General features: G+C 40.0%; 1 long non-coding RNA gene across 3 annotated transcripts in view; it reads left to right on the forward strand.

Moving 5' to 3' along the window:
* The window catches only part of LOC102129970 (uncharacterized), a 128,042-nt gene that overhangs the window by 46,107 nt on the left and 66,717 nt on the right, over positions 1-15,218 (forward strand). For 2 of the 3 annotated variants that reach the window (XR_012422330.1, XR_010580441.2), the window contains exon 3: positions 14,069-14,187. The exons of the other annotated variant lie outside the window; for it this stretch is intronic. This is a non-coding gene — a long non-coding RNA (uncharacterized lncRNA). The remainder of the gene's footprint in view (positions 1-14,068; positions 14,188-15,218) is intronic. 3 annotated transcript variants of the gene reach the window in all.

Genomic DNA, 15,218 nt, shown 5'->3' on the forward strand with positions numbered 1-15,218 from the left:
ACTTCCATTGGGGTTTTTTTTTAGAATTAAGTTATATGTTGCCATTCAGTTGTGAATCCCATTTGGATACATTCTAAAAGCCTAAGATGCCTTATTTGGAATCAGTGAATATTCACAAAGACTCTTAGATGTTGAGATTTCAGGGAATAATTATATATATGTAATTTCCAATTAGATATGTAGACCAATAATTTTTTTTTAACCAAGGAAGAACATAAAAAACAGGACAAGCAAAATCTTACTATCTATGTCATCACTACTGCATACAGGAGAGAACATTTTAATGCTTCTCCATCCTCCAAAATGGAGGAAGGGCATGATTTCAGAACAGAGGGTAGTCCTTTATACTGAATGGATTTAGTTCACTACATTACCCTTACTTTTTTCATTTTGCTGGGCTAATGAAAACTTTACTGACCAACACACTCTGACATATAACAGGTATTGAAAAACTACTAGCCTAGGGATAAGTCTGGCTTTCAGCCTATTTTTTAACTAGAACTCAAGCTAAGAATGGTTTTTATATTTGCAAAGGGTTACAAATTAAAAAAAAAAAAGGAGTATGAGACAAAGACTTTTTGTGTAAAATATTTACTATCCAAGCCTTTACAGAAATGTTTGCGGATGTCTTGCCTACATCACCCTAGAATTATATCCCTTGAGGAAAGACTCTGATGTTGGTACAAACCATTGAGGCTACTACTGAGTAGTTGTCACCATCAGGGCTAGTGTTAAGGAAAGACTGAAGTCAAGGCTACTTTGGTATATTCCAAAAAGTGCCACTAACTCTGAGATCTTGGGCAAATCACTGAATCTCAGTAAGCTTCAGTTATCTCATTTGTAAGTTGATAATAGTTGAGGTCACTTCCAAATCTAAAAGTCTGTTTCTAGAATACTAATTATCTTCTATGGTTCACTCTCCTTTATATTCAGTTTTTCCCCCTGAATTCAACAACTAACAAAATATTGGTGATCCCTCTTAATTTCCTCATAGGCTAGATTTCTTGGACTTTACTGTTCACTTTGAACAACGTAGCTTTTCAGAAATGTAGTTGATTTACGTAATACGGAAAATTCCAGGAACAGAAAACTATTAGTGGTATTGGCAGATTCTAAAGTATGTAACATTCTTAGTAGGTATGGTAATTAAGCAAAGGTAAGAAACACACATTAACTCACTTCTAAAGTATTTCAGATCACAAATAAATCTTAGATGTAGGAACACTGATAACCTACCAAAATTCAAAATAAGTAATTCTTGAAATCCATTTTGTTTGATATAAGTATAGCTACTTCTGATCTGTTTGTTTGTTTTAATTGGCATGGAGTATATTTTTCCATTCCTTTATTTTCAGCCTATGTGTGTCATTTTAGGTGAAGTGTGTTTCTTGTAGGCAACAGATCATTGGGTCTTGATTTTTGTTGTTGTTGTTGTCATTGTTTTTTATTTGAGACAGAGTCTCACTCTGTCGCCCAGGCTGGTGTGCAGTGGCGCAATCTCAGCTCACTGCAACCTCTGACTCCCCAGTTCAAGCAATTCTCCTGCCTCAGCCTCCCAAGTACCTGGGGCTACAGGGGCCCGCCACCACACCCGGCTAATTTTTTATATTTTTAGTAGAGACAGGGTTTCATCGTGTTAGCCAGGATGGTCTCAATCTCCTGACCTTGTGATCCTCCCGCCTCGGCCTCCCAAAGTGCTGGGATTACAGGTGTGAGCCACTGCACCTGGCCTGGGCCTTGATTTTTAATCCATTCAACCATTCTCTGTCTTTTGATTGGAGAGTTTAGTCTATTTACATTCAGTGTTATTATTAATAAGTAAAGACCTACTCCTGCCATTTTTTATTTATTTTCTGGGTTTTTGTGTGTGTGTGTGTGGTGTTTTTTTCTTTCCTTCCTGTCTTCCTATTAGTAAAGGTGTTTTTCTCTCATGGTATGATTTAGTTTCTTGCTTTTTATTTTTTGTGTATCCGTTATATGTGTTTTGACTTGAGGTTACCATGAGGCCTGAAAATACTGTCTTATAATTCATTATTTTAAGCTGATAATACTGTTTGCATAAGCAAACCAACAAACAAGCAAAAAGAAAACTAATGAAGACTGTGCCTTAACTTCTTCCCTCTGCTTTTTAACATTTTAACTGTTGTTTATATTTATATTTTATTGTACTATGTCTTGAAAAGTTGTTTTTTTGATTGGTTATTTTTGATTGGTTCATTGTTTAGTCTTTCTACTTAGGAGTAGTTTACACACCACAGTTACAGTGTTACAATAGTCTGCATTTGTCTGTGTACTTAATTACCAGTGAGTTTTGTATCTTCAGATGATTTCTTATTACTCATTAACATTGTTTTCTTTCTAATTGAAGTTTAACATTTCTTGTAGGACAGGCCTTGTGTAGATGAAATCCCTCAGCTTTTGTTGGTCCGGGAAAGTCTATTTCTTCTTCATGTTTGAAGTATAATTTCACCAGGTTTATTATTCTAGGGTAAAAGTTTTTTTTTTCCTTTAGTACTTTAAATATGTCATGCTACTCTCTCCTGGCCTGTAAGGTTTCCACTGAAAAGTCTCTGCCAGACATACTGGAGCTCAGCCCATTGTATGTTATTTGTTTCTTTTCTCTTGATGCTTTTAGGATCCTTTCTTTGCCCCTGACCTTTGGGAGTTTGAATATTAAATGCCTTGAGCTAGTCTTCTTTGGGTTAAATCTGCTTGGTGTTCTATAACCTTCTTGTACTTGGTATTGATATCTTTCTCTAGGTATGGGTTAGTCTCTGTTATTCCTTTGAGTAAACCTACCCCTGTCTCTCTCTGTATTTCTTCTTTAAGGCCAGTAACTCTTAGACTTACTCTTTTAAGCCCATTTTCTAGATTTTCTAGGTGTGCTTTATTCTTTTTTCTTTAGTCTCCTCTGAATATGTGTTTTCTTTTCTTTTCTTTTTTCTTTTTTTTTATTTTATTGAGACTGAGTGTCACTCTGTTGCCCAGGCTGGGGTGCAGTGGTGCAATCTCAGCTCACTGCAACCTCTGCCTCCTGGGTTCAAGCAGTTCTCCTCCCTCAGCCTCCTGAGTAGCTGGTACTACAGACGTGCACCACCACACCTGGCTAATTTTTGTATTTTTAGTAGAGATAGGGTTTCACCATGTTGGCCAGGATGGTCTTGAACTCCTGACCTCAGGTGATTCACCTGCCTTGGCCTCCCAAAGTGCTGGGATTACAGGTGTGAGCCACTGTGCCCAGTCCTGAATATGTATTTTTGAACATCCTGTCTTGAAGCTCACTAATCCTTTCTTCTGCTTGATCAATTCTGCTATTAATAGAATCTGATGCATTCTTCCGTATGTCAGTTGCATTTTTCATCTCCAGAATTTTTGCTTGATTCTTCTTAATTATTTCAATCTCTTTGTTAAATTTATCTGATAGGACTCTGAATTCCTTCTCTGTGTTATCTCAAATTTCTTTGAGTTTCCTCAAAACAGATATTTTGAATTCTTCGTCTAAAGGTTACATATCTCTGTTTCTCCAGGATTGGTCCCTGGTGCCTTATTTAGTTCATTTGGTGAGATCATGTTTTCCTGGATGGTCTTGATGCTTGTGGGTATTCGTCGGTATCTGGGTATTAACAAGTTAGGCGTTCATTGTACTTTTTTTCAGTCTGGTCTTGTTTGTACCCATCCTTCTTGGGAAAGCTTTCCAGATATTTGAAAGGATTTGGGTGTTGTAATTGAAGCTGTATCTGCTTTAGGGTGTACCCCAAGTCCCATAATGCTGTGGTTCTTGCAGACTTGTAGAGGTACTACCTTGGTCATCTTGGATAAGATCTGGAATAATTCTTTGGATTACCAGGCAGATACTCTTGTTCTCTTCCCTTACTTTATTCAAAACAAACAAAGTTTCTCGCTCCCCCCACCCCGGCACCCCCGTCTCTCTTCTGAGCTGCCTGAAGCTGGGAGAGGGATGACATAAATACCCCTGTGGTCACCACCAGATCTGAAGCCAACACAGCACTGGGTTTCACCCAAAGCCCGCAGTAATCACTGTCTGGCTAACACCTATGTTCACTCAGGGCTATGGAGCACTACAGTCAGCAGATGGTGAAGCCAGCCAGCCAGGCTCATGTTCTTCTCTTCAGGGTGGCAATTCCTCCTCAGTCCCAGGCAGGCCCAGAGATGACATCTGGGAACTAGAACCTAGAGTTGGAAACCTTAGGAATCTACCTAGTGCTCTATTTTACTACAGCTGAGCTGACACCCAAGCCACAAAAGAAAGCCCTTCCCATTCTTCCCTCCCCATTCCACAGCCAGAGGAGTCTCTCCTCGTGGCCACCACTGCTGCAAGCCTGTGGCACATATTCCCTGGCTATCGTCAATGTTCAGTCAAGGCCCAATAGCTCTTCAGTCAGTTTGTGGTGAATGCTGCCAGGCCTGGGACTCTTCCTTCAGGGTAGTGTGCTCCCCTCTGGCCTAGGGTATGTCCAGAAATGCCGTCCAGGGGCCACGGTCTAGAATCAGGAACCCCAAGAGCCACTTGGTGCTCTGTCCTACTGTGGCTGAGCTGATACATAAGCTGCAAGACAATGTCCTCTTTACTCTTCCCTCTCCCTTTCTCTTTTTTTTTTTTTTTTTTTTTGAGACGGAGTCTCGCTCTGTCGCCCAGGCTGGAGTGCAGTGGCGCGATCTCGGCTCACTGCAAGCTCCGCCTCCCGGGTTCACGCCATTCTCCTGCCTCAGCCTCCCGAGTAGCTGGGACTACAGGCGCCCACAACCGCGCCCGGCTAATTTTTTGTATTTTTAGTAGAGACGGGGTTTCACCGTGGTCTCGATCTCCTGACCTTGTGATCCGCCCGCCTCGGCCTCCCAAAGTGCTGGGATTACAGGCGTGAGCCACCGCGCCTGGCTCCTCTCCCTTTCTCAAGCAGAAAGAGTCCTCATAGCCACTGCAGCTGGGAATATTCTGGGTTACACCTGAAGCCAGCACAGCTCTGAGTCTCACCCAAGGCCCATGGCAAGTCCCACCTATGTATTGCTGCTGATTATTCAGGATCCAAGGTCTGCTTAGTCAACAGGTGATGAATCCTGGCAAGTCTGGCTTCTTCCCTTCAAGGCAGTATGTTCCCTTCTGGCCCAAGGCATGTCCAGGAGCTAGGGCCTGGAAGAGAGCCTCAGGACTCTGCCTAGTGCCCTATCTTTCTGTGGCTGAACTGGTATCCAAGTGGCAGGACAAAGTCCTCTTTAATCTTGCCTTTCCTTTTCTCAAGCAGAAGGAAGAAATCTTTCCTGGAGCTGCAAGCTGCACTTCCTGGGGTTGGGAGAGGGGTGGTGCAAATGCTCCCTTGGCCACCCTGGCTGGTGTCTTACTAGATCTTGTGCCCCCCAAGTCCACTGGCTTCAAGCCCAGCACAACACCAGGACTTGCCCAGGAATTGGAGTCCTTGTGGACTAGACTGCTTTTCAAGTTTATTTAGGATCACACAGCACTTTATCCTGTGGTGGTAAGAACTCAGTCAGTTAATTCTCCTCTGGCTAGGGCTGCTCTCCTCTGGCTGGGGCTGCTCCCTCTGTGGGCTGGCTGAGTTCTGCCCCATGTTGCTTTCCACCATGACAGGGCAGCACTGAGTTCCAGTGCAATGTTTCACAGTCATTGTGGCCTCCTCCCAAGCACACACATTATCTGTCTGTGCCACATGGCCATTGCCAGGGGATGGGGGTGGGAATAGCACCAGCAATTCAAGACTGTCTTACACTCTTCAATGCCCCTTTCAATGATATGAAGTTAAAGCCAGATACTGTGATTGCTCACCTGATTTTTGGTTCTTATGACGATGCCTTTTTATGTGGATAGTTGTTCAATCTGTTGTTCCTGCAGAGAGGACAATTGGTGGAGGCTTCTATTTGACCATCTTGCTCTACCTCCTCCTGCTCCAAGACTGCTTGATTCAATGTCTGAAGAACACCGTTTCTGTTGTTTTCCTCTTCTTAGCATGTCAGCTTTGTACTTAGTATAAGGGTCTCCTCATGGTCACCAGATAGCTGCAGCAGGTCCATGTGTCACAACCTGACATGATAAATTACAGCACACAGAGAGAAGCTATAACTCTCCTGTATCTTTTTTAAAAAGTAGAGAAACCTTTACCAGAAGTCTTCTAGCAGACTTCTCATATCTCCTTGCTCAGCACAACCATGTCTAAAACAATTACTAGCAAGGGGAATGGGAGAATCATGATTGGTCTAGACCAGTCAGGATTTACCTCTTTGGAGAAACCAGTCTCTCCTGCTGCACATGGACACATAGAAGGGAGTGGGTACCGGAACAAAAGTAAAATTCCTTAAATAAGGAATAACGGGGGATGGATGTGTAGTAGATAGCCAATAGTATCATATATGGTTAGTAAAGTTTCATTCCACACACACTTACTGTCTTAAAAAATGCCCAGCCAGGCACAGTGGCTCATGCCTGTAATCTCAGCACTTTGGGAGGCCAAGGATTCTTGACCTTCTTTCCTTCTTTACTATGGGTTTTTAGTGAAAGCCCTAAGAAATAGCCAGTACATACCAATGTTTTCTCTCTCTCTCTCTCTCTCTCTCTCTCTCTCTCTCTCTCTCGACAGGGTCTCACTATGTTGCCCAGGGTGGTCTCAAACTCCTTGGCTCATGTGATCCTCCTGCCTCAGCCTCTCGAGTAACTGGGATTATAGATGTGCACCACTGCACCTGGCTCAACATTCTTATTCTTACCATTTTCCCTAATACTAGAGTCTCAGAAGGCTGTGCTCAGGTACAAAGTGAAATGTTGTTCACCCACAGAACAAGAGTGACCATCCTCTCAGCGTGAAACAGTGGGATCCTCATTGTTGTTCCGCTCATCCAACTCCACAGTTTTAGGGTTGTTATTTGCAGAATTCCATATTCTGGTAGCAAATTCTTTATCATTTAGGTTATTTTCAAATACAAACAACAGAATGCCCTAACTCAAATTGTCTTAAACAATGAGAATTTTTGTTAATCAGATAATAAGAAGGCTGGAAGTAGAGTATTCCAGCAGTTAAATGACTCAGAGCTTTTTCCACTTTTCTATATTGTCATTTTCAGCATATTGACTTTGTCCTCAGGCAAGCTTCTCTCTTGGCTACACAAGGTTCAAATAACCTGTCCTATGTGATAATGTCTAGTGGAAGAAGCTATGAACAAATATGGAGTAGACAACAAACAGTGTTTACTACAAATGACTAGATAGAAGAGTGCTGGTGATTAGAGCTAAGAAAGCCAAATGGTGCACCTCATTGGAAGCAAAGATGGTTGTCAAAAGTGGTAGGAAATTGCATCACTTAGAATGCTTTCAGCTGCAAGTAACAGAAAACCCAACTCAAAGTGGTGGCTTAAACAGTAAGGAAATGTAGTGGTGCACACAACTGGAATTCTAGAGGTAGAATAGGCCTCGGGTTTGGCTGAAATGCAGTTCAAGAAGGTCATCAAGAACCCAAGATAATATCAGGCCTATCCTAAGGTAGTTTCCTACTGGTCATAGGATGATAGTAACAAATACAGCTACATGCTTTGCTCATGCCAGCAGGGGAAAAATTCCATCTCTTTTTAAGAGTGAGGAAACTTTTTCCTTAGCAGTCTTTTTGACATGGCTCATTGGCCTAGATACTATTACATATCTGTTCCTAAGTCAGTTAACTTTTTTTCTAAGGGAATGCCATGTGCTACTTGGTTTAAGCATGGGTTCCTAGACCAGTTACAGGCAAAGAAGATTTTCTTGATTGAATCAGACTTACCTGAGGCTGTCTCAGTTGCTGGGGTCAATTCCTTAAAACATATGGCTACTGTGCAATGTTGGAGGGGTGGAATATATGTTGAAGAGATGACCTCAGTGTCTACTACATAATAGAAGCCAACATTAAGGAAAAAAGGAGAAATGGCAAAGTACAAACATGAAAGAGAGCAATTCAGAGTGCGGCTTTGGCTGGAATATGCCTTTTTTTGCATGACATAGCCGGGTTGACCCCATGCAAAATAGAGGTTTCAACAACCAGTATCTAACATCTTTCACCTAATATTTTATCTGTATATATGATTCAACAGTTGTCTTTAATTATAATTCAGTTTCTGTAAGTTCTTCTATAATCACTTCTTAAAAATTAAATTTCCTGCCAGCATTCTAAAAATGGCAATATGATACTCACACACACACTATGCAAGTACTAAGTATTTTACAAAATTAAGATTTCTTAATTTAAATGTCTTAATATAAAGTGTCAATAATATTTATAGAGAGTTCAGTGTAGACATAGGTTTACCCTGGTCCCTGAAAGAATAAACATTTCACATTAATTTCCATTCATAGTAATTTTCAGTCAGACCTGTGACTATCGGGGATGCATGTACAACTATTAAGATCATAGATTTGGGAGCACATGTAGGGATCCTGATATTTCATTTTATTATTTTATTATTTTAACTTTCTTTTTTGAGACAGTCTTGCTCTGTCACCTGGACTTCGGTGCAATGGCACAATCATAGCTCACTATAATCTTGAATTCCTGGGCACAAGCAGTCTTCCCACCTGGGCCTCCCAGAGTGATGGGATTACAGGTATGAGCCTCCACACCTGGCTAATTAAAAAATTTGTTTTTAATAGAGATGGGATCTTGCTATTTTGCTCACGCTGATCTTGAACTCCTGACCTCAAGCAGTCCTCCCACCTCAGCTTCCCAAAGGGTTGCGATTACAGGTGTGAGCCACCATGCCTAGCCTCATTTCAATCATTTTGGAAAATGTATAGTTTTGTTCTTAAAAAGGATCAAGAAACTCAGCCTGTGGTCCCAGCTACTCAGGAGGCTGAGGAAAGAGGATTACTTGAGCCCAGGAGTTTGTGGCAATAGTGTGCTATAAATGTGCCTGCAAATAGACACTGTACTCTGGTCTGGGCAATATAAGAAAAGAGGTTTAATAGAGTCACAGTTCCACATGGCTGTCTCTAAAAAAAATCAAGAAGCTCAAACTGAAAGACTTTTTATTCCAAAAATGTTTTATTGTCATTATCCTATTGTCTTTGAAAGTATTCTGTGATGACATTTACATTTCAAAATTAAGAAGAGGAGAACATACCTCTTGAGTAGCACAAGAAGGAGAAACTGTCAAACACTGATGGGCTTCTACCATGGTAGTTCTGCCTTTTTTTTTTTTCAGTGTTATTTGAATCTATGATGTTGTTCATGAGGGCTTTGGAGTGATTTTTTTTCCTAAAACACAAATCTGATCATCTTGTTCCTCTGCTTAAAATGCATCACCTGCCACTCACAGCCCTCAGGTTTGATCCCACATTCCTTTGCCCAGCCACAAGGGCTATGGTGAGAAACCCCTACTTAATTTCCACTTCGTGCTCTGACTCACCTCCCTGCTGTCTGTCTGTATTCCAGCCACGTTGATAGATTACTTGCAATTTCTCAAATGAGTCAAGCTCTTTCATGCTCTCCCAGGAGCACCTTTTATCCCTCTTTTCTCCTAATCATCTCTTTTCTTTAGGATACTCTTACAGTATTGTCTCTCCTGGTTTAGACACCCCTCATATGTATAGCCATATCACTCAGGGCTGACGTGTTGATATGGTTTGGCTGTGTCCCCACCCAAATCTGATCCCAAATTATAATCCCCATAATCCCATGTGTGGAGGGAGGGACCTGGTGGGAGGTGATTGGATCATGGGGGCAGTTTCCCCCATGCTGGTCTCTTGATAGTGAGTGAGTTCTCATGAGATGTGATGGTTTTATACGTGTCTGACAGTTCCTCCTTCACATGCCCTCTCTCACCTGCTACCATATAAGACATGCCTGCTTTCTTTTCTGCCATGTTGTAAGTTTCCTGAGGCCTCCCCAGCCATGTGGAACTGTGACTCTATTAAACCTCTTTTCTTTATAAATTACCCAGTCTTGGGCAGTTCTTTATAACAGTGTGTAAATGGACTAATATGCATGTCATTGCACTACTCACAGCACACTGTTTTGAAGATGTCTATTTACTGATTCTTTTTCATGTCCTTGCCTTTGTGTCTCCAGAGCGCAATACAATAATTGGCAGCAAATAGGCAACTAAACATTTATTGGATGAATGAATATAGTTTTTTTCTTATATTTGCTAATAACTAAATAGCAATGATTTGTTAAGCAGCTTTTACATGCAGGCACCATAGTAAATGCTTTATATTATTTATCTCATTTAATTTCATAGTCGTTATGTGAATAGGAATCACTATCCTCATTTTTGCAGATGAGGTAATAGGTCTAGAAACATTCAGTAATTTATCTAAAATTAAGTGACAGAGCTAGGATCAACCCTACATCTGTTAGGTTCCAAATCTTTGCTTTTATCCTCCATGCAACACATTATGGAGATCCTTCCTGATACCCTAGGTGAAGAAAGGGACTGGAAACTCTGGTCTGATGGCCTCCAGGATCAATATTCAGTGGACTCCATTCAGTGTCCAAGGGTGGGATGGTGCTAATCTCAGTGTTATTCTAGGCAAATATTCAAGCAATAAGCAGTGCTCTAAGATAAGTAGGCACCATTTCCATGGCTTTAGGGTTATCATTTACCTTCCAAGAAGAATGCTAGGTGAAGGCTATGGGTATAAGATGCAGTATTCAGTCTTTTAGGAGACAAGATCCAGAGCTAACAATGCATCAGATGCCCAACTAGGAAGACTAGGTCTTAGAATAAGTCTCCATCCCAAAAAGAGTTGGAATACTAAGTAAGGAACTGAGGTTGCAGCACAGTGATAGAAACTTAGCCAACATGGCAGCGTTAGGGACTAATATGTGGTCATCCTGAACTTGTCACACAGCAAGTCTATGCCAACAAGGAAAATTCTAAATTCTATTTATAATATATTGAATACTCTAAAGTATTCCCTACCCTAGACCCAGGAATTGAGCAATTATATGTGGGGGTAAATGACAGACCCCAGTGACGTCCAGAATTGGAAACAGCCTATCTCCCTGGTGAGTCAGGCAATGAGTCAAGAGAAAAAATATGCTGAGCAGCTTCCTAGGTGAAGAATTCATGTCAAACAGTTGCTAAATCAGTATTAGAAAGAGAAAGCAGCTTTATTTATCCTAAGTTAATCCTTCCTGAATTTTTAGAAAACAGTCCTTAATTACATTCTATATTGACACTTACTTTCTTGCCTTATTATATGTAAAGGAAAACTAAAGAATGTGTGTTTTAAAAATCTGATTATTTCTTTCTCTTACTAAAAATATTTCCCCTAAGAGGTCTTCTCTTTCTTAGAAGTAGCAAAGAAGATTCAAGTTATTTTCCTTATGTCATTAAGTTTTGTTTATGTGTTCTCTTTTGATGTTTTATTTCGAAAGTCCTGTACAGAAATAGGACTTTCCTTTACTTCATCATCAGTTAGTTCTTGCCTGGCTCCAAGTTTCTGCAATTCCCTTCTTCCCTCATCAAAGGCTTCATGGTCCTAACCATGAGCTGAACTTATCCTACTGTCTAATACACAACTTGAACAGAAGAGATTTAAGGGATTGTAGCCCAATACTATGGGATTCAGCATCAAGTCACCCATGTTGCCAGGCCAACTCTAACTACCTGCTCAAGTTCTGATTACAGTCTGTCTCATCCTCCAAGACCCACTTGTGTACCTGCTTGTGCTTCAGTTTAGTTAACGGAGTTTCTGCCTTGCTTCCCTGTGGCTGGTACTGACTCTGTTATTGGTTTGGTTTCCTCTCAGATTCATATTTTCTCCCATTTGGGGCACCCCACTCTGAGTATCAGAACCCATAGCATCAACTGTGTGAATTTATTGATTGTTATACTCTTAGGTATCATGCTGCCCTATAATTTCCCCCAGCACCTTGAGTGAGGATTGCCTACCCCATCTCTCCCATCAGGCTCTGGGTGATCCCACCTGGTCTGATGGGTGGCTCTAGTTCTAAGTGCTGGTGCCTCAGAAGCAGCTCCATCATGAAGCAGTTAACCCAGCCCCTTATCTAGATTTGACTTTATCTTTAGTTAAGGGAGCTTCCTGAACTTCTAGCACTTGATGAAGCAATCTAGAAAATTTGAGGTTAAACATTATTTTAGGGTAGAAATAGTACAAACATAAATAGAATAACAATATCACAATTCACAATTCACATGCTAATTTAAGTAAAGCATTTTAACTTGGAACTCTATGTGGAAGACTTCAGTCACTTCCAAACACTGATATCTTGGGACTTGATGTAATCCTACTCACATATGTTTCACATTATACAGTGTAAAGGGAAGGGCGAGTAACCATTTTCTTCAAATGAGAAACATAACTCAAAAGAATAAATTTCCAAGCACATGAAAATTAATTTGCATACTCTTTGGAGACAGAAAGAGTTTCTTTTCATTAATTCCAGTACCCTTCAAAAATGAAAGCATAAGGAAAAATATTGTTTCTTCACTGTAAAACAACGTGACAGTCTTCAGCCTCATTTTCTCTGCCTCTGCTATCTCAGCTTCCCACTAGCTGAGTTCAGGATCTCTGCTGGCAGGTGTAGTACTACCACTCTCCCCAAACTGGTCCAACCTGGAGGCTGGATATGCTAAAGAGCTCTCAGCACAGGCTGACTCTACCTTCACTAAGCTGAGTATCAAGTCACTACCCTTGGGTTGGTAGAAACAGAGTGTTCCTTTCAACAAACACCTAATGTGCCAGGTTCTGAGCCAGGCACTGGGCAAAGGCAGATCCAGGTTTTGTGTGGCCTGAAATCATGTACTTTGGAGGCCCTTACTAAGAAAAAAAAACACTTAATTGCAGACCAAAATTGGTATGAAAATGAATAGGAGAAAAAAAATTGTAACAAATTTAATTTTTCAAAAACTGACAAATGCCACTAAAAATTACAAAATTCAGAAAAATGATATAATGTTTTTATTAACTTATTATCTGGCACATCTCTGTTACATTTTTCTATATTTTTGTCTGCATATTCTTTAACCATCTTTTCATATAACAATAATTATGTAAATTTTTTTATAGAAATAAAAATAGTTATAAGAATGACAATGTTAAGCCAGGTACAGTGGTGTTTACCTATGGTTCCAGCTACTAAGGAGGCTGAGGTGGGAGGATTGCTTGAGCCCAGGAATTCAAGACCAACCTGGGCAGCATAGTGAAGATCTATGTTTAGGGTTCAAATGCTCAGAATTATAGGCATACTCTACAGATAGTTGTGTGTGATATTGAAGTCTGGCAATGCCAGGAACATAAGGTGATATCAGTGGATAGGTAAAGAAAGAAAAGGGATTTGAAAATGTGAGGTCAACCAAGGCAGATAGAATTTATGTGCACCTAATCATAGTTTTTGAAAACCATTTGCAGAATTGGTGCAAAAAAATTAAGGCAAGATTTTTTCTTTGATTTATTTCTTTTTTTAAATCAGTAGCACAAGGAACTTTGGCAGTTTGTTTCTCTTGGTAAAAATAAAAATGTCCTTTAGATAATATTCATGTTGATTATAATGAATGATACAAGTAAGTAAAATAGAACTAAGTCTGTATTTAGCATTAGAAAAAGAAAAAGTCCTTAAAAGAGTTCTGAGAGAAGTCTTAAAGATGTGCTCCAAGTTGTAGCTGCAAACAGTTTTCACAGGCCTCCCACTACTGCTAAGTCTGTAAGTACTGAACCATATGTTTCTCTCAAGTATAAAAATATGAAGTTGTAAATTTTACTAAGAAAAATTCTGTTTATCGTTATATCTGTTGAGTAGGCTCCCTATTGGAAAATTGCATTAGCTAATGCCCTGCGAGTCATACCCACCAATGACATATTGCTCATTTTGTTTTTTTATGGTACTTGACTGTACTGGAACATCATGGTCTGGAAAATTATACTACTTGTTTGTACATGTGTCTTGGGCTGTGTAGTCATTCTAGCTACAAAATGTTGCAACATACAACTACAAATGTGCTAGATGTCATGAGTTCTTTACAAGATTAAAATAAAAAGAGATAATATGGTATTGGACTCATTTTTTATTTTATTTTATTTATTTTATTTTATTTTATTTTCTTGAGACAGAGTCTTGTTCTGTTGCCCAGGCTGGAGTGCAGTGGCACACGATCTCGGCTCACTGCAACCTCCGCCTCCCAGTTCAAGCCATTCTCCTGCTTCAGCCTCCCAAGTGGCTGGGATTACAGGTGAGCGCTACCACACCAGGCTCCTTTTTGTATTTTTAGTAGAGATGGGGTTTCAACATGTTAGCCAGGCTGGTCTTGAACTACTGACCTCAAGTTATCTGCCTGCCTCATCCTCCCAAAGTGCTGGGATTAGAGGCATGAGCCACTGTGCCTGGCCTGGACTCAATTTTACCAATCAAATTAATGTAGCATTTTGGTTCCATAGTTTAGTAATTACTTATATTTACTATAATTTTAATTGACAGAAAGTGGATTATGGTCAGTGCTCAAACTTACCTATACTTTTAGACAATGCTGTTCCATGATGTATGTTTTAAGTGTATCTTTTTAATGTAATGTGTTCTGGAACAGCCAATAAAAATTAGTCACATTTAATTCTTCATAGTTTCAATGCCCTTAATTAATGGGGCCCTTACATTTTTTTAAGTCAAAATTACTTTGGTCTAAGATAAGACAAACCCTCCCCCAAGGCTACATATTTCATCTTTTTGTCCAGTAGTTTTACCAGTAGGTATAAGTAGAGAAACTTCTCTATTTTTTCCACTCTACTTGCTTAAGCACACTTTGCTTGTGGTGTAGGAATCTGGTTGACCCTGGCAAAATTACAAAAAAGAAACATTTGTCTTAGATGCCTGTCTCTTCTTTCCTAGAGGCACACTTCCCCACAGGGGCCCATCTCCAGCACTCTGTCCTTCTAGATTCTTCCCTTCAGTTCCTAATACCTTATTCTGTAAAATCACAAATACTATACTTTCTTTCTCCATTTAAGGTTTAGTTATTCTGTGTTTATTTTCTTAGGATCCAAGGATATCCTAGTTTATGTAATTTTTTTAAATGTCAAGGCAGATTTACTCATAGGAGAGGGTTAGAATCGTCATGATCAAGGAATGTAAGAATCTTCTAGAAATAGTACCCTTTCCTCATTCGTTTTGTCTCAATCATTCATTCATTTGACATATATTTATTGAATGCCTATTGTATGCCAGAAATATTCGAGGCACTTGGAATACATCAAATAACAAAACATAAAA

Source organism: Macaca fascicularis, chromosome 13 (assembly GCF_037993035.2).
Source record: "Macaca fascicularis isolate 582-1 chromosome 13, T2T-MFA8v1.1".
Lineage (NCBI taxonomy): Eukaryota > Metazoa > Chordata > Mammalia > Primates > Cercopithecidae > Macaca > Macaca fascicularis.